At 48.3% G+C, this 27,256-nt stretch overlaps 1 long non-coding RNA gene across 1 annotated transcript; it reads left to right on the top strand.

The window, feature by feature from the left end:
• The first annotated feature begins 438 nt into the window (after positions 1-438).
• LOC115083537 lies at positions 439-23,009 on the top strand. Its single transcript, XR_003854353.1, has 2 exons — positions 439-498; positions 19,943-23,009. It is a non-coding gene; the product is annotated as an uncharacterized LOC115083537 (long non-coding RNA).
• The last annotated feature ends 4,247 nt before the right edge of the window (positions 23,010-27,256 follow it).

Raw genomic sequence — 27,256 nt, 5'->3', positions numbered from 1 at the left:
AGTGCAGTTAGTATAGCTGTGTTTAAAAAAGGATTGGATAAGTTCTTGGAGGAGAAGTCCATTACCTACTATTAAGTTCACTTAGAGAATAGCCACTGCCATTAGCAATGGTTACATGGAATAGATTTAGTTTTTGGGTACTTGCCAGGTTCTTATGGCCTGGATTGGCCACTGTTGCAGACAGGATGGTGGGCTTGATGGACCCTTGGTCTGACTCAGTATGGCATTTTCTTATGTTCTTAAAGTCTGGCAGTTCCTGGGGGAGAGGGGAGCAGGCATCCTCTGTTCCATGGTAAAACATTAGGAGAAGAAATCCAGCTGAGATCTAATGCACGCTGAGCCCCTCCTCATGTTTCTGGTTTGTGTTTCAGGTGCCGGTGACGTTTGAGGACATCGCTGTCTCTTTCTCCCAGGAGGAGTGGGAGTATTTAGATGAAGGGCAGAAGGAGCTTTACAGGGAGGTGATGAAGGAGAATTATGAGACCCTGAGCTCCCTGGGTAAGGATTGCGTTATCTGAATCTTTATCAGACACAGGGACTGATTTACTGAGGGTCATTATTCTTTTTTCTCCTAAATCCAACTCCATAATTGCTCTGTGTCTAGGCCGGTATCTGAGATTGGTTTGTGTTTTTTCACTTGAGAGCAGCCCCTGCCAGCCCTGTTTCTGCTGAGAGAGGGAGCCTCAGAACAGACTTACATATATTTTGATAGCTCACCAGAGGACACTTGCTGGTGAGCTTCCATAAAGTTAAGAACATAAGAAGCGCCCTGCTGGGTCAGACCAAGGTCCACTGTGTCCATTCCAGGTCACAAGAAGCTTGCATGTCCCCAGCGGCTGCTGATCTGTTTCTTGTGTCTCACGCCTAGGAATCAGTGATGACTTACAGCGCTGCTTAGCTCGTGTAGCACTATAGAAGTGTAAAGTAGTAGTAAGTACTACTTCCCAAGTCTACATGCTTAATAAGTGTTTATGGACTCTTCCTTCAGCAACTTGTGAAGTCCTCTCTTGAACTCTACTGTGTTACCTGCTTTCATGGTCTCTCCCTGCACTTCCATGGAAAAGCTAGTGGCGGTTTGGGCGATACGACCGGTTAACACAACTGGAGGTGCCCGTGCCATCTGGAGCACGGAAGACACTTCATCTACTTCGTGGTTCTGAAGAAGAAAGGGGCCTTTCGGCCTATTCTGGTCCTCCAGAAAATGAGCGTGCTTCTATGAATGCCTCTTTTCCAATTGGGAAACTTACAATCTGGGATTGCAGCTGCTTGCAAAGGGGCGTTCCTGGCCTCTGTGTATCTCATGGAAGCGCAGCAGCACAGCCCAATAGGGCAGAAACATCAGTGGTTTTCTGTGGTTCGCTCTGCTAGGGGAACATTTTTTTAGTTTCGAGCGCTCCCATTTGGACTCGCGGACGGGCAGGAGACATTCACCAGGGAAACGATGGTCGCAGTTGCAGCACCGCGGAGGGCAGTCATTTTAGTGCATCCCTATTGGGGTGACCGACTCTTCTGGCAAAGTCAAAGCAGCTCCTTCAACGCTCGGGTCACCGAGTGACGCAGCTGTTGCAGTCTCTTAACTTGGTGGTCGATTATAGCAAGGAGTCACTTGGTTCCCACCCAATCCTCACCTGGGAGCCCGTTTTGCTACTGCCCTTGGCAACGTGTTGCTGTGGTGGAGAGAGAGAGTCCGCAGATTGTTACATCTGTCGGTTCCAGGGCCAGGGTGTATTTGCCGGTCCTGGATTTTATGGCATCTGTGCGCCATCTAGTTCCCTGGGAATTCGCTGCCCAGGGCGCGTCTGTCCTGCCCTCTGCAGAGGGCACTTCTGTTCCCGCTGGCAGCCCCAGTCAGAGGAGGTTTTTTCAGCTTCGGCTACCCTTAAAAAGGGGGACTCCTGGTGGCTTTCCCAGTTAAATCGGGAGATGGGCGTGGCGTTGGGAATCCTGGAGTGGGCAGCATTGATCACCGGTGCCAGCCTTCAGGTCTAGGGGGTGGATCCATCTGCCAGGGGCAAATCGCGCAGGGCCGGGGGTAGGTGGAAGACGCATCATGGTCCAACAGTCATTTGGAAACGAGAGCAGCTTACCAAGCATTCTTCTTTCTTCCACATTTGCGTGGGTGAGTGGTAGAAGTTTTGTTAGACAATGTGACCGCAATGGCTTATGGTTAGGACTTTTCAGCTTGGAGAAGAGACGGCTGAGGGGGGATATGATAGAGGTGTTTAAAATCATGAGAAGTCTAGAACAGGCAGATGTGAATCGGTTATTTACTCTTTCGGATAGTAGAAAGACTAGGGGGCACTCCATGAAGTTAGCATGGGGCACATTTAAAACTAATCGGAGAAAGTTATTTTTTACTCAACGCACAATTAAACTCTGGAATTTGTTGCCAGAGGATGTGGTTAGTGCAGTTAGTATAGCCGTGTTTAAAAAAGGATTGGATAAGTTCTTGGAGGAGAAGTCCGTTACCTGCTATTAAGTTCACTTAGAGAATAGCCACTGCCATTAGCAATGGTTACATGAAATAGACTTAGTTTTTGGGTACTTGCCAGGTTCTTTTGGCCTGGATTGGCCTCTGTTGGAAACAGGATGCTGGGCTTGATGGACCCTTGGTCTGACCCAGTATGGCATCTTCTTATGTTCTTATGTCCTCCATGCAGGAGGAATCTGCAGCCAAATTGCTATCTCAAGAGGCATAGGAGCTGTTTTTGGTGGGCAGAACAGTACCTGCTGGCTTGAACAGCCTCCCAGGTAGCCAGAGCAGAGAACATTCATGCAGACTTGCTCGGTTGCAGTGTTGTGGATCCAGGAGAATGAGAGCTTGTGGAAGGGGGGCGATGGATCTCGTTCGGACCAGATGGCGGGGTTCCTCGGTTGCACTTGATGGGCCTTGAAGCAGACTGCCACGGCGCGCCAAATCTTCAGGAAGGGGTGGGTGCCGTAGGGGGTTTGATGCTCTGGTTTGAACGTGGTCTTGCAGGATTCTCCTCTCTGTTTCCTCCATGGATCTTAGTTGGAAGAGTGCCGAAGCATATCGAGACTCGCCTGGGGGAAGGGGGACTCTGGGAGCTCCAGCATGGCTGAACTGCCCATGGCTCACGGATCTCGTAAATCTGGCAATGGACGGACCCTAAGACTCTGACATCTACTGCGTCTGCTCCATTGAGGTCCAGTTTTCTTTGGATCAGGCAGCTCACCTTGTGGCTTGACATTTGAGGAACTATTCAGAGGAGGTCGTCTGTCCTTGTTACAGACTTGAAAGGCGGGTGTTTACCTCATGAAACCTTAACTTTAGAGTTGAGGGTACTCTGTGATCCTCTGTTTGAGCCACTATGCCAGGCTTCATTGAATATTTTTTTTGGTTCTGGTGGCAATTTGTTGCACTGAAAGGATTCAGGAACCTCAGGCATTGTTTTGAAGGGGTCCCTTCAGCGGCAGGAATGTCCTAGAGGGCGATGCCGTCATGTTTTGATGAAAGTGGTATCCCTTTTTCCACCTTGGTCAAACAGTAACTCTTCCAGCCTTTCAAAATGTGGATGTTTTTGAGGCCACACTGTGCGGGAGTTGCTGGTGTGGTGGGTGCTGTTGCGATTTTTGAAGATCAATCAACAGTTTTTGTTAGTCTGATCACTTCTTTGTACTGTTTGGGGGCTTGGTCCAAAGGGATCGAGGCTTCCAAGGCGACCATTGTGCGATGGTTGAAGGAGGCCATCATCTTGGCCTATATTTGTAAGGGGCGCTCCCATCCCTGGGGGTGGGGAGGTCCATTCTGCTAGGGTACTGGTGGTGTGGCATAGGCTGATAGTCCGATGGGGTTAAAGCCTTGACGTCTCTTCCATGCTTTATGTGTACCTGTGGATATTACAGGAGATTTAACACCTTGTATCTGTACACCAATATCGGTTAGTAGGAGACCATTGCTATGCTGCGTCCCCGTCAAGGGTCCCAGGGACAAGTTTATTACCTTCCCTTATGCTAAGCCTCCTTACATTCCTGCGAACAAAAAGCACGTCCATGCCATCGCGTTTGAAATAAAGATGGGTCAGAACATGCACGTCTCAGTTCCGCTACAGGAAGGGGATCCTTAAACGTCATCTGCGACCTGGCAAAGCTGAGGATTTTTTTTTTAACATGGATGTGTATAAAGAGTACACGGTTTACAGAACGTATTACGCAGCCCAGGCAGCTGGCAGGCTTCCGGTGAACCAAGGGACACCCGTCGTGTATGGCGTGGGGATACCTCTCCTCCTTTCTTAGGAACCCCACTGACAAAAAGTTGAGAGTACAGCTTCGAAGCTCATTCCCCAACCCGGTCCTGCAGTGCTCGCCGGGAAGGTCGCAGGGGTGCATATTCACCACTAATCCCAGGGGGCGGACATCCGGCTGACTGAACAGAGAGGCCACAGGGTAGTTCACCAGGACTTACTCTGACTCCCACGTCGAGGTCAGAGCCACCCTCTTTCAGGTCAGGTAACAGCAGCGTTATTATTGAAATCAACGTAATCTTCACCGCGGCTGGCGTTACAAAAAGTCCAAAGGTGCGGTTTCTGATAAGAGACGAAAGCGGTGACATTTCTACAGAAATGTTTCCAAGATTGGTTTGGGGGCTATGACAGCTGAAGCAGGTTAAACCTCAATTTAACACACCCTTCCGACTCTTGGTGCACAAACGCCGTGACGCCGTGTTCAACTACATCCTTCTTCCTGGAGACGTCCGTTCTCGTCTTGCGCTTCCGAGGCACGATGGCCTCGTGCTTCTCTCTGTTACAAGGTTCAGGAGGCCCCTGTAGAAGCCTCTGTCAATTGGTACTTTTTCTTCAAATCACAGCCAACCCTGGTCCCATCTGGCCGGCGCCATCCATCTTCTTCAGAACGGATGCGCTCACACGCCCCATTACATCTCGGGCTATGTTTCTGGCCGTGTTTTTCACGTGCAGCTTAAGAATCTCAAATCCCCCTTCTCAAAAGCGGCATTGCTTTTCTAAAGAGACTGCAAAATAAGCCGCCTGTCTGAGCCCGCAGATTCCCATTTCTGTTCTTGGTAAAGGCCTGGGGCAAAGATGGAATTGGGCTCGTGCACCCCCTCTTCCTGCAGACGTTAGCAGTCACGAGATAACATCCTTTTTCTGAAACTTTAGGATTGCCTGGCTTTGCCATGAAGCGCATGTGTCTCTCACCTTTCAGCAGCTCTTCGCCACAGCCTTTCAGTGCTTTCCCTTACACTGATCCCCCTTTTCTCTGTAGGATTCCCATTTATCGCACAGCATTTTAGTCAAGCAGTTGACCTCTTTCCTTTTTTTTTTTTTGTGCCAGTATCATGTGTGTGGCTAAACAGTAGATGTGACTCGGTTATTTACACTTTCGAATTGTAGAAGGACTAGGGGACACTCCATGAAGTTAGCATGGGGCACATTTAAGACTAATCGGAGAAAATTCTTTTTTACTCAACGCACAATTAAGCTCTGGAATTTGTTGCCAGAGGATGTGGTGAGTGCAGTTAGTGTAGCTGGGTTCAAAAAAGGTTTGGATAAGTTCTTGGAGAAGTCCATTAACGGCTATTAATCAAGTTTGCTTAGGGAATAGCCACTGCTATTAATTGTATCAGTAGCATGGGATCTTCTTAGTGTTTGGGTAATTGCCAGGATCTTATGGCCTGGATTGGCCACTGTTGGAAACAGGATGCTGGGCTTGATGGACCCTTGGTCTGACCCAGCATGGCAATTTCTTATGTTCTTATGTAATTTAGGAATCCTGCCGGGTACCTGTGACCTGGATTGGCCACTGTTGGAATCAGGATGCTGGGCTTGATGGACCCTTGGTCTGACCCAGCATGGCAATGTCTTATGTTCTTATTCTTTAGAGCGACAATACAATCTGCAGTTAGGACCTCTCTGCTGTACGCCCCTCGTATTTGCAGGTAATCATCGGACTCTGCTCTGCTACTTTATCTCTTCTAAAGCTTGTTGAATTCCCAGACGTACGGCTTCCCTGAGCGGCGCGATATTTTCCATGCGCCTGGCTAGATCACACCGTTTGAAAGCAGTCCCTCCCGAGGGGATGGCAGAAAGGTCCCGCACTCTCTCTGACTCGCAGTCGGTTCCGGTCCTTCTCCGGTGAGGCTGTATCCGTCGCCCCTCTTCCTTTGCTGCTTCGGGGGAGGGCTTTCGCGATGCCTGCCTTTCCGCAGGGGGCCTGCCGATGCTCGGTCGCTTTGGGCACACTTAAAGTAAACCAGGAAAACAAGAAAATAAAAGGAAAACACTTTACGGCTCACAGTTTCCAGGTCTGTACTCTGTTTTCGTAGAGTCGCTATGTTTTTGGGTTGTTTTGTTTCCTTTTTTTTTTGCCGTGCTTGCTTTTATCCTTTTGGCTTCGTAGACCATCTGATGTGCAGGGTTTTTGGCCGTACTTGGCTCTTGAGCTGTGAAGTGAAACACAAACGTGTTTAAAACATGTTAATGCCTACCCGTGCTAATGTGTGTTAAAAAAAAAAAAAAAGAGCTCCATCGATGAAGGAACAGCTTGCCACGGCTTATTGGTCTCTTCTGAGGTCATCCCTATTCTTTTCTACTAGCTACGTTTTTTTGGTTGTATCCCGTTCTTCAGCTCAGAGCTCCGAGCAGTACCTGGTTCTTGAGCTGTGGGGGTTGAAACAGAGAAGGCATCTGAAAACGGCCACTGCCTTAAAATACACGTGAGAACGTAGACCCGCAGGCAACTGTTAGCAAAAGACAGTTAATCTATTAGTATAAAACATACAGCAACATTTTAAAAGCTAGGGGGTAGATTTTATAAAGATAGCCGCGCGTATCTTATGAAATCCGGGCTCGGAGCGCGCTAGGGGGGCGCACATTTGTGCACCTTGCGTGCGCCGAGCCCTGCTCGCACTGCCTGTTCCTTCCTCCTCCCCGGCCCTATCTAAACCCCTCCCCACCTTTATCCGCGACGTTACGCCTGCCTCCGAGCAGCAGTAACGTACGCGCGCCGGCTGTCTGCTGGTGCGGCAGGCCCCGACACAGGCTCTGCCCCCTGGCCACGCCCCCGACGGCCCCTTTTTGCAAGCCCCAGACTTACGCGCTTACGGTGCTTGTGCGCCGCCGAGCCTATGCAAAATAGGCTCGGCGCGCGCAGGGGCGTTTTAAAAGGGTTAACCCTTTTAAAATCCGGCTCTATACGAATAGGTGCCCTATCTGCTTTTTCCCATTTTGAAAGACCCAAACACAAAACCCTACTTGGGTGCTGAGCATCCTGCCCTGTGTGTGTACTGCCTCTTCCTGTTCATTTAGACTTTTAATTTTGCGTCTGTAAACGCTGCTTCCTGGCATAGACATGCGCTGTTTTGGATTTGTTAGCATTGCTCTTCATGAACCGTGAAACATTAAAACATCCAATCATGTTTAAAAGCCTCTCACCTGCCTTTTTTTTTTTTTTTTTATACTATTCTCCAGCATTCTCATCTTATTTTTTAATAAAAACAACCTCTGATTAATATTAAAAAATATAGGCAGGGGGGGCGCTGGTGAGCAGCGCTGATGATGGCTGCCTGAGACGTTAGCTCCGCTCCCCAAATAATATTGAGGCATTTATCTAACAGTAATTTCACCGCGAGAGCGCCCGTTTATAAAATATTCTGCAGGGGAAGGCTTCGAGATGGCTGCCCGCAAGCGACTGACTGATTTGAAACAGTTCTCCTTCACTAAAGCTGCGGCGGAACTTCTGCCCGATGAGGAGGAACAGGCCGCGAGCAGCCACGAGGAGGGAAATGGCGTAGAAGCCCCAGAGAATGGTATAGAGCCTGGGGACCCGGTAATTGCAACAACGCTCCCTGATTTCCCGACCCGAGCGGAGATGAGGACCTGGTTTGTGGAATTTTGGTCCGACCTCAAGGCGCACAAAGCTGAACTGCTTGCCTCTATCGCAGACATGCGCGAGGATCTACATGCGATGGGAAATCGCGTGGACGACTTAGACATCCGGGCTGACACGCACAGCGAGGCCATTGAGGTGCTCACGGGCCAAAATAAGGATATACAAGCCGAATTGGAACGGGTAAATGAGAAACTCGAGGACTTAGAGAACCGCTCTCGGCGGGCGAATCTTCGCGTGCGCGGGATACCTGAAACTGAGCCCTACACTGACTGCATGAAAACGGCGGCGGCCATTTGTAAATTTATACTTGCTAAAGGCTCTTCGACTTCTGATGCTGACAATACAGATATTGAGCTGGAGCGAGCCCATCGAGCGCTGGGTCCCCGCAGAGACAATCAACCGAGGGACATAATAATTAAATTCCACAATTTCCGGATAAAAGAGGAAGTCCTTAAAAGTGCCAGGGTTCAGCAGCAATGGGCCTGGGAGACCCACAATATTGCTATATACAACGACCTTGCTCCTTCCACCCTACAAAGGAGGTACTCCATGCGGGAAGTTGCAGCTGCCCTCCGTAATGAGGACATTCGATATTGCTGGGGCTTCCCTTTTGCCCTTATTTTTCAGCGAAAGGGCATCACCTACCGAGTGCGTACTCTGGAGGAAGCCGCTGAGAGTTTCACCAAGGCGGGCCTGGAGATTCCGTTTGCTACTGCTGCTCCGCCACGGCGGGGCCCACCTGTGGATCCAACACCGAGATGGAAGAGACCAGGGCCGGGACGCGGGCGACTGCGCCGCCAACAATCCTGGAAGGGAGAACATCCGGCGGAGAAGGGTTGAATGTCTGCCTAGCTGAGGTTTTGCTACTCTGTGGGAAAATTTACCCACCAAGCAGTTGACAGTTTTGCCATTTTTTACTGTTGCTCAGCTTATGAGTGTTTCTCTGAAGTGTTTCATTACATTTGTTGTTACTAGTTAGACAGAATGTAAATGTTATTGAAAATATGCCTCACGATGCTAACATGGTTACTCTGGGGGGTGGCGGCCTGGGCGGGCTGTCAGTGTTGTTCTTTGAGCATCTCCCACTATGATTCGCGCAGTCCAAGAGAATCGCTACTATTTGGGAATGGGGTTTGAGTGCCAGGGGATGGGAATACTCGAGCGTAGACGAGTATTTTCTTTTTTACCACTCCACCTACTGTATACAGGAATCAGGGGTCCTATACGTTTCCAGATGCGGCTAACGAGGAAGTCCTCTGGTGGGTCTCTAAGTGGGGATTTCCTTTCTAACACTCCACTATCATGGTGCGCATAGTATCCCTGAACGTTAAAGGGTTAAATACCTGTAGAAAACGTTGTCTCCTTAGAGAGGAACTTCAATCTCTTAGGCCAGAGATAGCGTTCTTCAAGAAACGCATCTGAAAAGAAGGTATGATCATCTATTAACATTTAAGGAATATCCTCATGTTTACTTGGCGGCCAGTGGCCTGCAGAATAAGTACACCGGGACGGGGATCCTTATTTCTGCTCAATTGGTGTTTGAACACATTTCACATGTTCTAGATCCCAAGGGGAGGTATGTGCTTTTGAAGATTCGTGTGGGAACTCAGACCTACACTCTGCTGTCTTTATATGCCCCTAACGGGGATCAGGTCAGTTTCTGGATGGGCATTCAAGCTTTACTATTGACCCATGCCGAAGGCTCTATTCTTATTGGTGGGGACTTTAATGTCACGCAATGCCGGGAGCTGGATAATTCTAAAGGGTCCTTGTCTGCCCATCATTGCTCTCTACATTAAAGGTGGGGGTGGAAGGGAAATAGAACCAAGAGCTAAGAGAAACAGATAAGTATGAGAGAAAATATGTGTGAAGCTTGCTGGGCAGACTAGATGGGCCATTTGGTCTTCTTCTGCCGTCATTTCTATGTTTCTATGTATCAGACGAACAGAAAATCTCTACGGGACCTTATGACGGATTGGAACTTATTGGATATATGGCGCAGCCGCTTTCCGAAAAGCCGAGTTTATTCATATTTCTCGGCACCCCATGCTAGTTACTCCCGTATAGATTTTTTCCTGGTGGACGGGGTGTTGGGTAATAATGTACGCTCCGTGGATATAGAAGCTATCACGTGGTCGGACCACGCCCCGATAACTATGGAGGTATATATGGGTAGCGGGGACCTGGGCGACCGGTTTTGGAAATTGAACGAGTCCCTACTCCGAGATGACCGTTTTCTCCGGGAGCTGAATTCCCAGCTTCAGGAATACTTTAGTCTCAACCAACATCCTCTGACTACTCCGGCTTTGTTATGGGAGGGCTCGAAGGCTGTTGCCCGGGGCATCCTGATTTCCCGAGCAGTGTTTTGCAAGCGCTCTTGGACCCAAGCCAGAGATGACTTACAAGCGCAAATCACCGCGGTGTCCCGGGAGCATATGGTGACCCAATCCACCCGTAGTTATCAGAAGCTGCTGGCCTTAAAAGATGATCTTGCTTCCTTAGATAACCAACAGGTGTTACATGCCCTAGATATCACTAAACAGATCTATTATGAAGGGGGAGATAAAGCTGGTCGCTTGCTGGCCCGTCAGCTGCGCACAAAGCTTACACAAAATAATATTTCTAAAATTAAGAGTGACGCTGGCCTTACTCAGACCACTGCGTCGGATATTAGAAAGACTTTCTCGGACTTTTATAGCTCCCTGTATCATGCTCAAGCGAATGTTTCAGCTCCCGATATTGTAGATTATCTTGACGGGGTAGCCCTCCCCTCCTTGACACTGGAACAACAGCAATTGTTAGTTTCCTGGCGTGTAGCCAGATGGACTCAGGACAAATGGGATAGTATCCGCGTGCTAGCAGTTGGAGACGGATCTGACGTCAGCACAGGGGCGTGTATATATCCCCACAGGAAGCGCAGCTGTTCAGTAATTTCCGTCTCCAAAGCAGTTTGGAGTGCCTGCACGCTGGTTCAGCGTGCTTTCCAAGACTTCTCTTCTTGATTCTACTTTACCTTTCTTCACCACCTTTTTGAGCCCCGCGCTCCTCAGGGGCCGTTCTGGCCGTGCCCCCCAGTTGAGCTTCCCGGGGTGGTGACTGCCGTGGTCCCCCGGAGGTGTAAGTCCTCGGTTCAGCCGAGGCCCTCGCTCCCGGCGTGGAAGAGGCGGGGGGTAGCGGGTTTGCTGTGCAGTGCCTCAACCGCGGCGGTGAAAGGTATCGGCCCTTTCCCCTCGCAGCCGGAGACCGCCTGTGATCCTGCCCGGCAGCGCTGAAGATTTGGTACGGCGTACGTCTCTTCACCCAGGTCTCCGCTATCTAGAGGACCGGCGGCGTGGCAAGCCGTGGAGGACGCCATTTGTGGCCTTACTCAGGTATTCCGTGCCTGTAATGGGCGCGGCTTTTATTTTTTTCCTCCTTGTTCTTGCTTCTTGGCTGCCACTGTGAGTATGTGCCGCATATTGCTGCTGTATGTCTATTGACTGCCCTTAGGTGTATATTGCTACCTGCTTCGTATTGTGCGGCTGTTTTTTCAGCGCCTATTGCTGTCGCATACTCTTGCTATTGGGCGCCTGTTCCTACTCAGCGCCTATTGCTGCCGCTTACTATTGCTATTGTGCGCTTGTTTTGCTCAGCGCCTATTGCTGCCGCTTCCTATTGCTATTGTGCGCTTGTTTTGCTCAGCGCCTATTGCTGCCGCTTCCTATTGCTATTGTGCGCTTGTTTTTGCTCAGCGCCTACTGTTGCCGCTTACCTTTGCTATTGTGCGCTTGCTCTATTCAGCGCCTATTGCTGCCGCATCCTATTGCTATTGTGCGCCTGTTCTAGCCTGCACCTATTGCTGCCGCATAGGAAGCGCACGCTTGCTATATTCTGCTCATGGATCAGCTCGCAGCCGCAGCCGCGGCTGCGCCGCCACTTGCCCTAGACGTTTCAGCTCTGGGCCTCTGCTCCGCGTGCCACCTTCGTGCCACGCGCGGGTACTGACCCGACTCCTTGTGTTACCAATGTGCGGCGGCCGGGGGACCCTCCGGCCAGGACCAATCTCAGCACAGTTTTTTGATAGTTTCACCTGCGGCTACCCGGATTTGGGAGGTGGTCTCGACCGCTCGGGAATCCCGGGGGATCTGGTACCCTGGCGTTTTTGAGGCGGCTTCCATTTCCTGGGTGGATCTTTTTCAGGGTATTCATGCCTTTGTCCAGATGCAGACGGCTTCGCATCCTGCCCCTACGGTCCTTGCTGCGCCTGTTCTTCCGGCGGTTGCTGCGGTTCCTGCCGGGGGCGGCGTCTCCGCGCATTACTGCGGGCTGCCGCCTGATGGCAGCCTCTAGGGATCCGGTTCCGGGACCCTCGCAGCCTTCTCGGGAGCGGGACCTCCCGCTATTGGACAGTCCCGATCACTCGGACCAGGAGTTTTCACCGGACGAGTCCGAACTCCCGGACAAAGGGGACCTCCCCCCGGGGATTGCGCCATACAGGACAATGCGGCGCTTTTTCCCTAAGGAGGACCTCTCGGACCTCGTGTCTCAGTGTCTGGCGGAGTGGAGATCACTGGACCCCAGTGCTTCGACTCCTTCTGCGCAGAACCCCCTGCTGGAAGGTCTTCGTCCTACAGCCCGCCATTTTCCTTTCTTGCAGGCAGCTCAGCAACTCATTGATTTGGAATGGGCAGCACCGGTGGCCTCATTTCAAGGGGGCCGGGCCCTGAAAGGCATGTACCCATTGGCACCGGCTCTCCAGGACCTCCTGGCATGCCCTCAGGTGGACGCCTTAATTAGCGCTGTGGTCAAGCGCACTACCATTCCTGTGGAAGGGGGTTTGGCCCTCAGGGAGCCCCAGGACAGGCGGATGGACGCCCATTCTGAAGCAAAATTTTGAGGTGGCAGCTCTTTCTTTGAGGATTGCGGCCTGTTGCACGGTGGTCACTCGTGCCTGCTTGTCTCAGGTCCGGAACAACGCTCCGGCGGCTGACATGGAGCCCGCTCTTTCCTTCCTCACCGATGCCGCATCGGATTTGGTTCGAACCACGGCTAAGGGGATCTCGTCTTCCGTGGCCGCCAGGAGACACCTCTGGATCCAGCCATGGTCCGCTGATACCCCTTCCAAGTCTCGCCTCACCAAATTGCCTTTTCAGGGCTCGTTTCTGTTTGGCAGTGACCTTGATAAGCTTGTCGCTTCCTGGGGTGCCTCTCCTGTGCCTCGCCTACCAGAAGACCGGTCCAGGAGGGGACAGCGCTCCGGTCCCCGGCCCTCCAGGGGCAGGGGTTCACAGCGATTTGTTCCATATAGAGGGCGCTACCAGACGCCGCGTCCTCCGGCCAGGAATCAGTCCTTTCGGTCCAGGCTGCCCAGACGGGGGAACGGGCCGGGCGGGGGTCCCGGTCGCATCCCACAATGAGAATTTGCCGATTCATCTGGGGGACGAAGCCATAGGGGGCAGGTTGACCCTCTTCTACCCCAGATGGGTCGAGCTCACGTCAGACCAGTGGGTCCTCGCAGTTATCCGAGAGGGGTATTATCTGGACTTTCATCATCTTCCTCCGGACAAGTTTGTGGAGTCTTCATGTTCCCCGCTCAAGAAGGCAGCATTGGCGGCCACCCTGACGAGGCTCCTGACCTTGAACGCCATCCTCCCAGTGCCTGCCTGGGAAGTGAATTCTGGACACTATTCCATTTATTTCATAGTACCCAAGAAAGAGGGCACTTTTCGGCCTGTGCTGGACCTCAAATCCCTCAATCGGTGTACTTACGGGTGCCGAGGTTTCGCATGGAAACTCTTGCGCTCCGTCAAAGCCGCAGTCCAGCCGGAGAGTTCCTCACGGCATTAGACCTGTCCGAAGCCTATCTTCATATTCCGATACATCCAGATCATCAGCGCTTCCTCCGCTTCAAGGTTCTGGACCGCCACTTCCAGTTTCGAGCTCTCCCCTTCGGGTTGGCCACCTCCCCGAGGACATTCACCAAGGTGATCGTGGTTGTGGCGGCGGCACTCAGGCGGGACGGGATCTTGGTCCATCCCTACCTAGACGACTGGTTGATCAGGGCGAAGTCCCGTGCGGAGAGCCTGCGGACAACCGACAGGGTGATCGCCCTTCTGGAAAGCTTGGGCTGGGTCATCAACCTCAGCAAGAGCTGCCTACAGCCTTCCCAGTCCATAGAATATCTGGGGGTAAGGTTCGACACTCGGGCGGACACGGTCAGTCTTACGTCCAAGAGACAGTTGAAACTTCGGCAGCGTATCCAGTATCTGTTGGGAACCAGTCGGCCGTTAGCTTGGGATTATCTGCAAGTTCTGGGTCTCATGGCCTCCACTCTGGACGTGGTGCCTTGGGCACGGGCCCATATGAGACCACTACAGCATTCCCTGCTCTCTCGCTGGAGCCCCCATCACCGAGCCTATTCCACGCACCTCCCTCTGCCGGTCCATGTTCGGACCCAGCTGCAGTGGTGGTTGCGGTCCGACCACCTGAGCAGGGGATCGCGGATGTCCTCGCCCACGTGGATCTTGCTCACCACGGATGCCAGCCTCAGCGGCTGGGGAGCACATTGCGAAGAACTCACTGCGCAAGGGTGTTGGAACAGGGAGGAGTCCACATGGAACATCAATCGCCTGGAAGCCCGGGCAGTCAGACTGGCCTGCCTTCGTTTCGCTCCACGGCTGCGGCACAGAGCTGTCAGGGTGATGTCCGACAACGCCACCACGGTGGCCTACATCAACCGTCAGGGCGGAACCAGAAGCCGACAGGTATCTCTGGAAATCGCCCCGCTCATGGTTTGGGCAGAGGCGAATCTGCGGGACATCTCCGCCGTCCACATTGCCGGGAAGGACAATACCACAGCAGACTTCCTCAGCAGGGGACGCCTGAATCCAGGCGAGTGGCAGCTGTCCCCCACAGCTTTCCAGATGATTGTCGATCACTGGGGGATCCCGGCCATGGATTTACTGGCAGACGAGTCCACTGCTGAGGTACCCAGATACTTCAGCCGCAGGCGCGACCCGTGCTCGCACGGCATCGATGCTCTGGTCCAGCCGTGGCCTCCGGGGACTCTTCTATATGCCTTTCCCCCGTGGCCTCTACTGGGTGCCCTCATCCACAGGATTCGGTCACACCAGGGCCTAGTTCTTCTGGTGGCCCCGGACTGGCCGAGAAGACCCTGGTACGCGGACCTCAGACGCCTGCTGGCAGGGGAGCCTCTCCCCCTGCCTCCTCTCCGGGACCTTCTACGTCAAGGTCCCATTCTGCACGAGGATCCGGCTCAGTTCTCTCTTACGGTCTGGCCATTGAGAGGGCTCGACTGAAGAAAAAGGGTTACTCGGGGCCTGTGATTACTACACTCCTCCGGGCTCGCAAGTTTTCCACTTCCCTCACCTACGTACGGATCTGGAGAATCTTTGAAGCATGGTGCGACTCTCATGGCACCAGTCCACATGCCGCCACTATTCCTATTGTGTTGGATTTCTTGCAGGATGGGCTTCAGAAGGGTCTCTCCCTCAGCTCCATCAAGGTTCAGGTAGCGGCACTATCGTGCTCTGGACCCGGGAGAGGTGGCAAGACTATCGCCAAGCACCCTGATGTTTCTCGTTTCCTGCAAGGCGTCCAGCATCTTCGTCCGCCACTAAAGTGGCCTATACCCTTATGGAACCTTAATCTGGTTCTGGATTTCCTGGCGGGATCCACCTTCCGACCCCTTCGGGGCTTGTCTCTACGGTCTCTAACCCTGAAGTTGGTATTCCTGCTGGCCGTATGCTCCGCACGCCGCGTCTCTGAACTACAAGCGCTGTCCTGCCGTGATCCCTTTCTACGTATCACTTCGGAGTCTATCCATCTTCGGACGGTTCCCTCCTTTCTCCCTAAAGTGGTTTCACAGTTTCATCTTAACCAAACCATATCCTTGCCTACCACGGTAGGTTTGAAGAAATCTGAAGAAGGCCGTTTATTACGCCATCTCGACATCGGCAGATTGCGGCCCAGGTATCTGACAATGACTCAAGACCTGCGGAAGACAGACCATCTGTTCGTCCTACACAGCGGGAAGAAGCAAGGTGAAGCGGCCTCTCGGCCCACCATTGCCCGCTGGATTAAAGACGTGGTCAGAGCCGCCTACGTGGCGGCTGGGAAGGCTCCGCCTCTACAGGTTAAGGCTCGTTCTACCAGGGCCCAAGCGGCGTCTTGGGCTGAATCCCGGATGCTGTCGCCGGCGGACATCTGTAAAGCGGCGACATGGTCCTCCCTCCATACCTTTTCTCGGTTCTACCGTCTGGATGTCCTGGCCAGGGAGGGCTCGGCCTTTGCGAGGGCGGGTACTGCATGGTCCTCAGGCAGCCTCCCGCCCTGGCGGGGTGTAAAGCTTGGTACATCCCATTTGTCCTGAGTCCATCTGGCTACACGCCAGGAAATGTTCAGATTACTTACCTGGTAATCTTGTTTTCCTTAGTGTAGACAGATGGACTCAGCATCCCGCCCAGCTGCCTGTGTACATGGGTTTCCCTGATTCCGGGTACGCCTTTGACTTTTGTGTTCCTAAGAGCGTACACTCTGCCTATATCCACGCCTTCCGGTTGGGAAGGCTGGCGGTCTCCGGCCACTGTCAATCGGTCGGGGGAGGCCTGTTTTCACTTTTTTCTTTACTTTTCATTGAGCGTCAGTACACACATCTGTAACAGCTTTTGCAAGGAAGATTACTGAACAGCTGCGCTTCCTGTGGGGATATATACACGCCCCTGTGCTGACGTCAGATCCGTCTCCAACTGCTAGCACGCGGATACTATCCCATTTGTCCTGAGTCCATCTGTCTACACTAAGGAAAACAAGATTACCAGGTAAGTAATCTCAACAATGCCCCCATCACCGCGGAGGAAGTAGCCTCTGCGATCAAGTCTATTAAGATGGGCAAAGCCCCCGGTTTGGATGGGTTCTCCGGGGCCTATTACAAAAAATGCTCGGGCACCTTGGTTGAACCCTTAACAGCATATTTCAACAGTTTGAGGGAAGGTGGAACTATAGATAGACATGCTAATACAGCGGGAGTCACGGTTCTCGCTAAGCCGGGCCGGGACCCTATGTTGTGCAGTTCCTACCGGCCAATTTCACTCATAAATGTTGATTTAAAACTCCTAGCCCGTATCTTAGCCATGCGCCTTAACAGATTTCTGCCAAGCCTGGTACACACCGACCAGGTCGGCTTTGTCCCCCAACGCATGGCGGCAGACAATATCCGAAAAGTTATTGATCTAATCTGGTGGGTGCGCCAAAAACAGATACCGGCGGTGCTACTATCTTTGGATGCTGAAAAAGCGTTCGATTTAGTGCACTGGCCGTTTTTGTTTTCCACACTGCATAAATTGGCCTTTGGTCCTTATTTTGTAAATTGGATTCAGAAGCTTTATGACCGGCCACAGGCCAGGGTAAAAGTCAATAATGGTTATGGACCGGCGTTCCCCATTGGTCGGGGCACGCGCCAGGGGTGCCCCCTCTCCCCATTGTTGTTTGCCCTATATATGGAACCCCTCACTGCACGGATTAGAGCTTCCTCGGAAATCCATGGGGTACGGTTGGGAGATGCCCATTACATCCTTTCCCTTTTCGCAGACGATGTCTTGTTGATGCTCACCGACCCTGAACGTTCCCTCCAGGGGGTGATGCACGAACTTAATGCCTTCAGCAGGGTGGCCGGCCTACGGGTGAATTTCGAGAAATCTGAGCTCCTTAATGTTAACTTGGAGCCACGGACGGTGCAGGCCCTTAAGACACGGTTTCCTTTTAAATGGGCTAAATCTCATGTCAAGTACTTGGGCGTACATTTGTCTCCCAACCCAGCCGAGTTATACACGTTAAATTATCTCCCACTCATCTCCAACATTACCCTTGATATGAGCCGCTGGAATAAGAGAGGCTTCTCTTGGCTTGGTAGAGTTGCCATATCTAAAATGACTATTCTGCCCAAGCTTTTATACTTATTTTCCTCCTTGCCAGTTTATATTCCGTCTCCGATACTACGTAATTGGCAGAAAAGAATTTTTGATTTTATATGGAGGCGGAGACCACCGAGGGTAGCCCGGTCGGTGCTTTGTTTACCTAAATTGCAGGGTGGACTGGGGGTACCCAACCTCAGGAGCTATTTTATAGCTTCTCAACTTCGAGCGGTTATTGATATCCATCGCAAGAGTACTATTAAACAGTGGGTATCCGTAGAGCAGTCGATTGTTGGCCCCATGGCACTCTCTGCTATGCCGTGGCAACCCCGGAATACGTGGCGGACGATATTGGATATGCCATGGTCCCTGGGGGTTACTCTCAAAGTTTGGGCTAATAATAAACGCCACTTTTTGGGCGACCACCAGTATTTTTATCATACCTCACTGATGCATAACGTTAACTTCCCTTGTGGGTATCAGTCAAGGAGGTTTAACCACTGGCGCGCCTTGGGAATTACCACAATTGGGCATATTCTCGTAGGGGGTAGTGCCCCTAAACGGGAACAATTTTTTGCGCTTCATCAGCTAGATTACCGGGATTACTTAGCTTATGCCCAAGCAACTCATTTTGTTCGAGGTTTGCAAAGTGATGGGTTATTACGCCAGGGGAGATCTCTCTTGGAAACATATTGTCTTCACAGTGACTGGCTCAAGGGTATAATTTCTAAGGTTTACCAGTTACTTTTTCCCCCACAAGAGGTACCAGGTCCCTATCTTACTCAATGGGAGGCTGACTTGGGTAGACCATTGGGGAGGCAGGCTTGGGACGAGGTCTACCTTCATGCCCGGAAGTGTTCTATTTCAGCCCACATGCAAGAAAACTGCTACAAGATTATTTATAGGTGGTATTATACCCCGGATAGGATACGACATTTTTCCTCCACGGTGTCTGACTCATGTTGGCGTGGCTGTGGACATCGTGGTACTTTCTTGCATATATGGTGGGGATGCTCTGTTCTGGCTCCAGTGTGGGAGGAAGTGTTTACATGGCTGACTAAGGTTCTGAATGTACCGCTAATGATTGCTGCTGAAACTGCATTATTGCAAATATTCCCTGATACAGTTCCTAAGCACTCACAGCGCTTTTGTATGCAAGTGTTTATTGCCACCCGTACTTTAATTGCCAGGAACTGGAGGTCTGTCACAGTTCCGAGTCTTTCGGCTATCTTTACTTTATTACATCGCTATCAGAGATTGGCTCTTTTAACAGCTTATAAACATAATACTATGCCTTCCTATCTTAAAACATGGACACCATTTTTGGATTATACGACTCGTCTTGGATCTCCTGGTTCGACTAGCTGAGCTATACCCTGCTGGATTTCTAGCGCGTCAGACGGGGCCTTTACGGGACTTGTTGACCGGTGCTCCCTTCTTCAGAACTTGCTATGCTAATACCCAACGCTCTTTCCAGTGAAGGACCTTATTCCTGTAGGATTATGTTTTATTTGCTTATTGCTGTAGGATTATACTTATTTTCTTATTGCTTTTGGTTAACCTGTTTCCTGACCAATATGGTTAGCTGTGTGCTCATGGCCTGGTACTCTGACAGGGGGGAGGGTGGGGGAGGGTTTGGGGAGGGGTGTCTTATTTGTTAGTTTGATTACTTATCAGCATGTATGACAGCTGTGCTATGCCTGGATTTTTCTATCCTGTATGACTTACTATGCCGGTTGTTTGTATGTTACCGTTGAAAACCAATAAAAACGTAAATTTCAAAAAAAAATATAGGCAGCTGTTGGTCAATGTAAGCAAGTTTAGGGGTGCCAGGGGCCTGCCTGCTCTGGGACACTTCCAGTTGCCCTCCCACCTTACTTCACGATTGTGACTTAAGAAACAGTGCCTTGATTTTTCAGTACATGGGTCTAACATCCACATTATTGCATAAGCCTCCTAGGGTGTACACACATTTAGGTCATCAAGTCTTATCTCTTAGGGCTTTTGGTGCAGGCCGCCCATCATGGGTAGATGTTCATGGACCCCGGTGATTGGTCAGAAATGTACAGTTGTATCACTGTGTGACAATTCTAGAGCAGTGATTATAGGATCAGAAACATTTGCATGTTCACTAATGCATGATTGTCTTCTTTTATCGCCAGCAAGTGATGAGATGACACAGAATATAAAAAAGGAGGAGAATCGAGAAGACTATCCGATAGAAATAGGACTGATCGCAAGAGAATTAAGAAATGCATGTGACAATGTTTCGCAGAGGACTGAGAGGAGAAACACAAGGAATAGTCAGCAAGAATCGGAGAGAAAACAGCGAGACCCTACAGGAGACTCACCAGATGGAGTTACTGAGTTTGAGGGAAATGACAGGGAAGTCACAAATATCCATGAGCAGCAGAGACAGCTGAGAGCAGACACTTCCAAAGTAATAACAGTGATCAAATAACTTCCGATCTTCACCAGACACAGGGAAAAGGGAAGAAATCCTTTCTGTGTGATGTCTATGGAAAAGGCTTTGCACCAGAAATCCCACCCACTCAAAACACCATTTCTATGCAGTAAATGTGGGAAAAGGTTCAGTCAGAGGAAAAGTCTAAAAGTGCACCGAAGAAATCTGCTGTTGCATAACATGACCCCAGGAAAAGAAAAACAACTTCAATATTCTGAATGTGATAAATGTTTCAGTTTGAAATCTAATTTTAGCCAGCAAAAAAAAATACTCACTGGTGAGAAGCGATTTAAATGTCCTCAGTGTGAGAAATGTTTCAATCAGAAGTCTGATTTTAGAAGACATGAAAGAATTCACACAGGTGAGAAACCATTTCAGTGTTCTGAATGTGAGAAGTGTTTCAATCAGAAAAGCAGTCTGCTGCTGCATGGAAGGACCCACTGGTGAGGGAAACGATTTAAATGTTCTGACTGTGATAAGAGCTATACTAGTAAACCTACACTAGCAATGCATCAAATAATCCACTCCCAAGTGATGCCATTTAAATGTTCTCAGTGTGATAAATGCTTCAGTTGCAATAGCCTTTTAGTACAACATGAAAGAATTCACACTGGAGAGAAACCATTTAAATGTTCTGAATGCGATAAGTGCTTCAATCAGAAATCTAATCTTGGCAAGCATCAAAAAATCCACACAGGTGAGAAACCATTTAAGTGTTCTGAATGCGAGAAATGTTTTGGACAGAATTTTCAGTTGATAAGACATGAAAGAATTCACACCGGTGAAAAACCATTTAAATGTTCTCAATGCGATAAAAAATGTAATTGCAAATCTACACTAGCAATACATCAAAGAATCCACAATGCAGTGAAGCCATTTAAATGTTCTGAATGTGATAAAAGCTTCAAATGGAAATCTACACTAGTGACACATCAAAGAATCCATATTGGAATGAAGCCCTTTAAATGTTTTGAATGTGATAAATATTTCCGTTTGAAATGCCATCTTAACCAGCATAAAAGAATTCACACTGGTGAAAAACCATTTAAATGTTCTCAATGTGCTAAATGTTTCAATACTGCATTTGGTCTTGCAAGGCATGAAGAAATCCACCGGGGGAGAAATCATTTAAATGTTCAGAATGTGTTACGTATTTCAATCTGAAATGTGATCTAACAAAGCATGAAATAAACCACACCGAAGAGAATCCATTTAAATCTTCTTAATGTGATAAATATTTTGGTCATAATTTCCAGTCAAGACAATAGCGTTCACATAGTTTCTCATCAGTTTTAATATGCTGAGTTTGATAATAATTCTAGTCTAAAAAGAAATCAGCCTGTGCATGAAATGTCCCATGTGAAAGAGAAAGCATTTTAAGGTTCTGAATATGATAAAATTGTAAGGCGCAAATCTACATTAGCAACACAGCAAAGAATCCACACTGCAGAGAAGCTATTTAAATGTTCTCAATGTGATAAATATTTCAATATGACATTTTGAATGTGATGAACATTTGAGTCAGAGAAGAAAACAGGTATTACATGAAATGACCTATGGGAGACAACACTTTAAATGTTATGAATGTGAGCAAAGCTTCAGTGGCAAATCTCCATTAGCAACACAGGAAAGAATGCACACTGGAGTGAATCTATTTAAATATTTTGTATGTGTGAAATCTTAGCCATAATTGCCTTTAATAATGACAGGAAAGAATTGAAACAGATGAGAAACCATTACATTCTGAATGTGTGATTTTTTTTAAAATCTGATTTTACTAGCCTTGAAAAAATCCACATGGGACACAAACTATTTAAATGTTCTCGATTTATAATTTTTATGTCTGAATTTCAAGTAAATAGAACATGAAAGAATTCACAGTGGTGGGAAACCATTTAAATGTACTGAATAATGTGTTTCAATTACAAATTTCTACTAGCAATACTTCAGAGAAACTGCACCAGTGAGAAACCATCTAAATATTCTGTATGGGATAAATGTTTGTCAGGAAAGCTATCTGTGATTACTTAAAATGACCCACAGGGACTAGAAGCAATGTAATGTTGTCAATGTGATAAATGTTTCAATCATAAATCTGGTCTTACAAGGCATATAAGAATTCACAATGGTGAAAAACCTTTGGAATGTTTTGAATGTGATACTATTTCAGTCAGCAACCTAATTCGTAATTACATGAAATGACCCCACAGCAAAGAGAATCAGTTTGAAACTTTTATCACATTCAGAATATTTAATCTGAAATCTAGTCTTACAAGGCATATAAGAATTCACAATGGTGAAGTACCTTTAAATGTGATAAATAATTCAATCTGAAATCTGCTTGTTCAAGGCATTAAAGAATCTACATAGGTGAGAAACCACTTCACTGTTCTGCATGTGTTACATGCTTTGGATAGAATTTCTAATTAGCACAACCAAGAATTCATACTGTAAAGAAACAATTTAAATATGCTGAATGCTATAAATATTTCCATTCGAAAAGAAATAGTCTGTGCCATGAAATCGCCCGGGGGGGGGGGGAGGGAGGGAAGAAAATATTTCAGAACATTTAATGTGATATAAGTTTCAAGTGGAAATCTACATTACCAATATCTCAAAGAATCCACACTGCAGTGAGATGATTTACATATTCTGAATGAGATAAATGTTTCAGCCATATTTCCCATTTTACTACAGCCTGAAAAAATTCATGCTGCTCAGAAACCATTTAAATGTTCTCAATGTAATAAATGTTTTGTCTGAAATCTGTTTTTTTTTTTTTTTTTTACAAGGCATAAAGGAATCCCCATAGCTGAGAAACCATACTCATGCCATACTCATGACAGTCAGAATTTCCAGTTAATACAATATGAAAGAATTTACACGAGTGAGATTGCAATATAAATGAACTGGAGCAGGAAGGCATATATAAATATCTAGGAATAGAGGAAGATGATAACATTCATCATAAAGTATTGAGAGCATAAAGCATATTATATAAAAGAGAAGCTGTTGTTGAAGAATGCCTTAAAGCCCCAAAATATGATACACACTATACTAACCAGATTGGAATCGTTGCATTTGTATGCTGTTTTGGAACAGCAGCCTTGCCTCCTAAGTATCTTGAAGAACTGGATGTAAAAACAAGAAAGCTACTCTGCACCCAACAGGTAATTTATAAGAACCAGTGTAGCCAGAGATTGGCTGAGTTTCAAAGGTTACAGTTTCCAGGGCTAGGTGGGAACCATTAATGGGTATGATACTTGTCCCTTTAGGTTGTACCAGAATCTGATATTGCTGCGCAAATGTTAAATCTAAGAAGCAGATAGATTCTCTGGACTCAGTCATGGCGCGCAGTGAAATTTGTTGATTTTCCCAGGACCACTTCATTAGCATGGGACAGGGCTGTATTCACGCTCATGCGGCATCCACCTCCTGCCTAATTCCTTCTGCAGGGGCTGAGAAGGTGGTATTTCCCTGTAGGGAGCACCTTGGACATCGATGTTTACTGGAGCAGACATTTTGAAAATGTTGTGGAAGGCCACAATACAAGCGTGACTTATGGTGGCACTGCCCTTTTTCTTCCTTTAATGACTGGTGTGTCTCTTTCTTTCTCATGAGCCCGCTCTCCAAGGCATCTCTCCTTACACAGAGAGTGAGTAACTTCTCAAGATTAGATGGAGGGTCTAAGCATGCCAATTCATCTGTAATGTGGGGGTGCAAGTCCCCACCAGCAATGAACATGCAGAGCAGGTTCATTCATTGCAGGAACAGTTCAACAGTTTGCTGTTTTGGGCATCTGGGGGTCAATGTTGATGGGGTGAAAAATTTAGCGGCTGAAATAGATCTTGGCTTTTCTTCATGGCTTCTTTGGCAGCAGGTGGGGAAAGTGATACTTGATGTTAATGTGTTCCTGGCAATACAGTTAGATCTGTTAAAAAGGTACACTGCAATGTGAAATTAAGGCTGGAATAAAGATCCCTCCCCCTCCCCCACACACACAAAAGCCGTACAGGAGTGCAAGTCTGGACAGGCAAGCTGAGGTTTGGCTGGACAGGGAGGAAAAGTCTAAATTGGCTGCAAGACAAGGTAAGAACAGGCCTGAAGGTCACAAGGCATGAAGTAGTCAGGAAAGCGAGCCCAGGGTGGTTTCATGAAGAGGCATCAATGCCATGGTAAGGCTGGACAAAACAGGGCTGAGGTTTGAGCAAGATGTACCCAGTAAGGACATGCTTAAGCAAGGTTCTAGGCAAGGAGGCATCATTGCAGTCAGGTACAGTGAAAACTGCACAGCAGGCAAAACTATGACAGTTTGATTAAAACAAAACACATTTCATCAATTTCATGTTCAGAGCTTGGGTGTCTGATATGAGCATGGGTATCCAAAATCATTTCAAATAGTTTCACATTGATGATTAATGTCTTTTAATATTGCAAGCAGAGCAATCTTGTTTATTTTTTTAATCAGTCTAAGCCAATGTAGTTTATCCTCCAGCTGGTTAATAAAGATTTTATTTTGAGATTGCGGTGAGTTCTTTAATATAGGTTTCTGTCCATTATCACATAACTTAATCCGTGCCGAACCTTTAAATGTATTCATACAGTCTATAGATTTAAACACATTTCTCATTTCTGTATTGAAAGGAAGGGAGGGAAAAAAAGCATTTAAAAGTGGTGAAACGCACACCCGTTTCCAAGAAATTAGATAAGGACATTATTTCCCTGGAAAAGCAGATGAGGGCTCTTAAACGTAAGATAAATATGCAAGGAGATGAAGCGATACTTTCACAGTAAAAGGCCACCCAAGTGTCAGAGCTGTCAAAACTTTGCGGCATAAGCAATTCACTTTTTTTCATTTTGGCAATAAAGCGAGACGCCTCCTTGCCCATCTTTTAAAAGCACAAGAATCCTCTAAGTTTATTGCCAGTCTCTGAACCCCTCAGGGGACAATTAAATCGTCCTCAAAAGATATAACAAAAATATTCTCAGATTATTATCGCTCTTTATACTCTGCAGATCTGGTAGATGAAATGGCCATAACTGAGTTCCTGCAGACAGTTTCCTTGCCCAGTCTGATGGAAGAACAACAGCTTCGACTGCAGTGGCCCATTGGGACAGAAGAAATTTTGGAAGCCATAAAAACCCTACCTGATAACAAAGCCCCAGGGCCAGATGGCATGACTGCTATTTTTTATAAATCCCTATCAGCAGACATGGTACCAGTACTCCGGGTGGTGTTTAAATGCCTGTCTGATCACAAGATGATGCCAGCCACTATGCGGGTGGCTACTATAGTTGTTCTTCCTAAAACTGGGAGGGATCCATTACTTCCCTTCTCTTGTAGGCCGATCTCCCTGTGAAATCTGGATATTATAATATATGCTAAAAATCTTGGGAATAGGCTGAAACCTATTATGCCACTGCTAATCTCTCCTGACCACGTGGGCTTTGTGGCTGGGAGGTGGTCCACTGTAAACCTACATAAAGTGTTATCTGTTCTGGAAAACTGTCACTCCTTACCCCATACTGACCCGCTGCTAGTGACGTGTGATGTGGAGGCCTTCGACAGGGTCACATGGCTGTTCTTAAAACAGGTTCTTCAAAAGATGGGTTTTCTAGGAAAAATGTATGACTATATTACCTTACTCTATTCTCACCCTGCGGCACGTGTACTGGTCAATGGTATATTATCGGAGGAATTTTATTTGGAACGTGGCAGCCGTCAGGGATGACCCTTTCAACTCTCCTGTTCATAATGACTGTTGAACCTCTTGTGAGCAAATTGAAAACAACTCCAGGAGTCACAGGTATTTCAGTCAGACCCTAAACATACCTCACACTTCTGTTTGCAGACGATATTTTACTTTTATTACCACATTTACAAATCCCTAACCATCATCCACAAAGTCATCTACAACCATGACATACCCTGGTTCAAAGAGCACCTCCAACTCCGTACCCACGACAGACCCACCAGAGCTCAACACCTTGCCACGCTACACACTCTCACCTAAACTGTCCAAACTTAAATCCACCAAAGAATGTGCCCTCTCCTTGCCGGACCCACCCTCTGGAACAAGATGCCCGCTAGTGTTCGCCAAGAACCTTGCCCTAAAAGATTCAAACAGAACCTCAAGACCTGGCTCTTTAAACAGGCCTACACCCAAACCCCACGCTATGTTTCCCCCTCTGCACCCTCCCCCCCCCCCCCTGTAAATATACCAAGCTTAAATGCCTTTGTAAATATGACTCATATATATATATGCCTTGTAATCCCTCCTGTAAATTCCTTCCTCATTCACATTTATGCTATTCTTTACTGTATATATGCCTCGTAATTCCCCCATTATACTCCTTCCTTCTTCACAGTTAATCTACTCTATATGCAGTATCCACTTATTACACATTATCTGTTCTCTGTAAAGCTCCTTGCTGTATTAAGTTAACTGTAAACCGAGATGATGTTCCCAACTTATCCCGGTATAAAAAAACACTTAAATAAATAAATAAGCATGCCCGTATTGCTCTTCCAAAGGCTTTGGGTGTTTTTTCCACATATCAGGCACAATCCAGGTTTAAACTAAATTTAGATAAAACAGGCCTTAGATGTTCTGAGACCTTGAAAGAAAAGTGGCCGGACTTTCCAGTGAAATGGGTAGGCTCCACTATCAAATACTTGGGTATTCTTATCCATCCTGTCCCAAAGAAGTGGTATGCGCTTAGGGGCGGATTTTAAATGCCCTGCGCACGTAAATCCGCCCGGATTTACGCGCGCAGGGCCCTCGCGCGCCGGCGGCCTATTTTGCATAGGCCGCCGGCGCGCGCACAGCTCCAGGACGCGTGTAAGTCCCGGGGCTTTGTAAAAGGGGCGTGTCGGGGGCGTTGCCGAATGACACGGCATTTTGGGGGCGGCGATGTAGGCGTGGTTTCGGCCCAGGGGCATTCCGGGAGCGTGGTTGCGGCCTCCGGACCAGCCCCCGGGACCGGAACACGAAGCAGGGCAGCCGGCGCG

This window comes from Rhinatrema bivittatum, chromosome 2 (assembly GCF_901001135.1).
Source record: "Rhinatrema bivittatum chromosome 2, aRhiBiv1.1, whole genome shotgun sequence".
Classification (NCBI taxonomy): Eukaryota; Metazoa; Chordata; class Amphibia; order Gymnophiona; family Rhinatrematidae; genus Rhinatrema; species Rhinatrema bivittatum.
The sequence above is the reverse complement of the archived record's forward strand: the minus strand, read 5'-3'. Positions and strand labels throughout refer to the sequence as shown.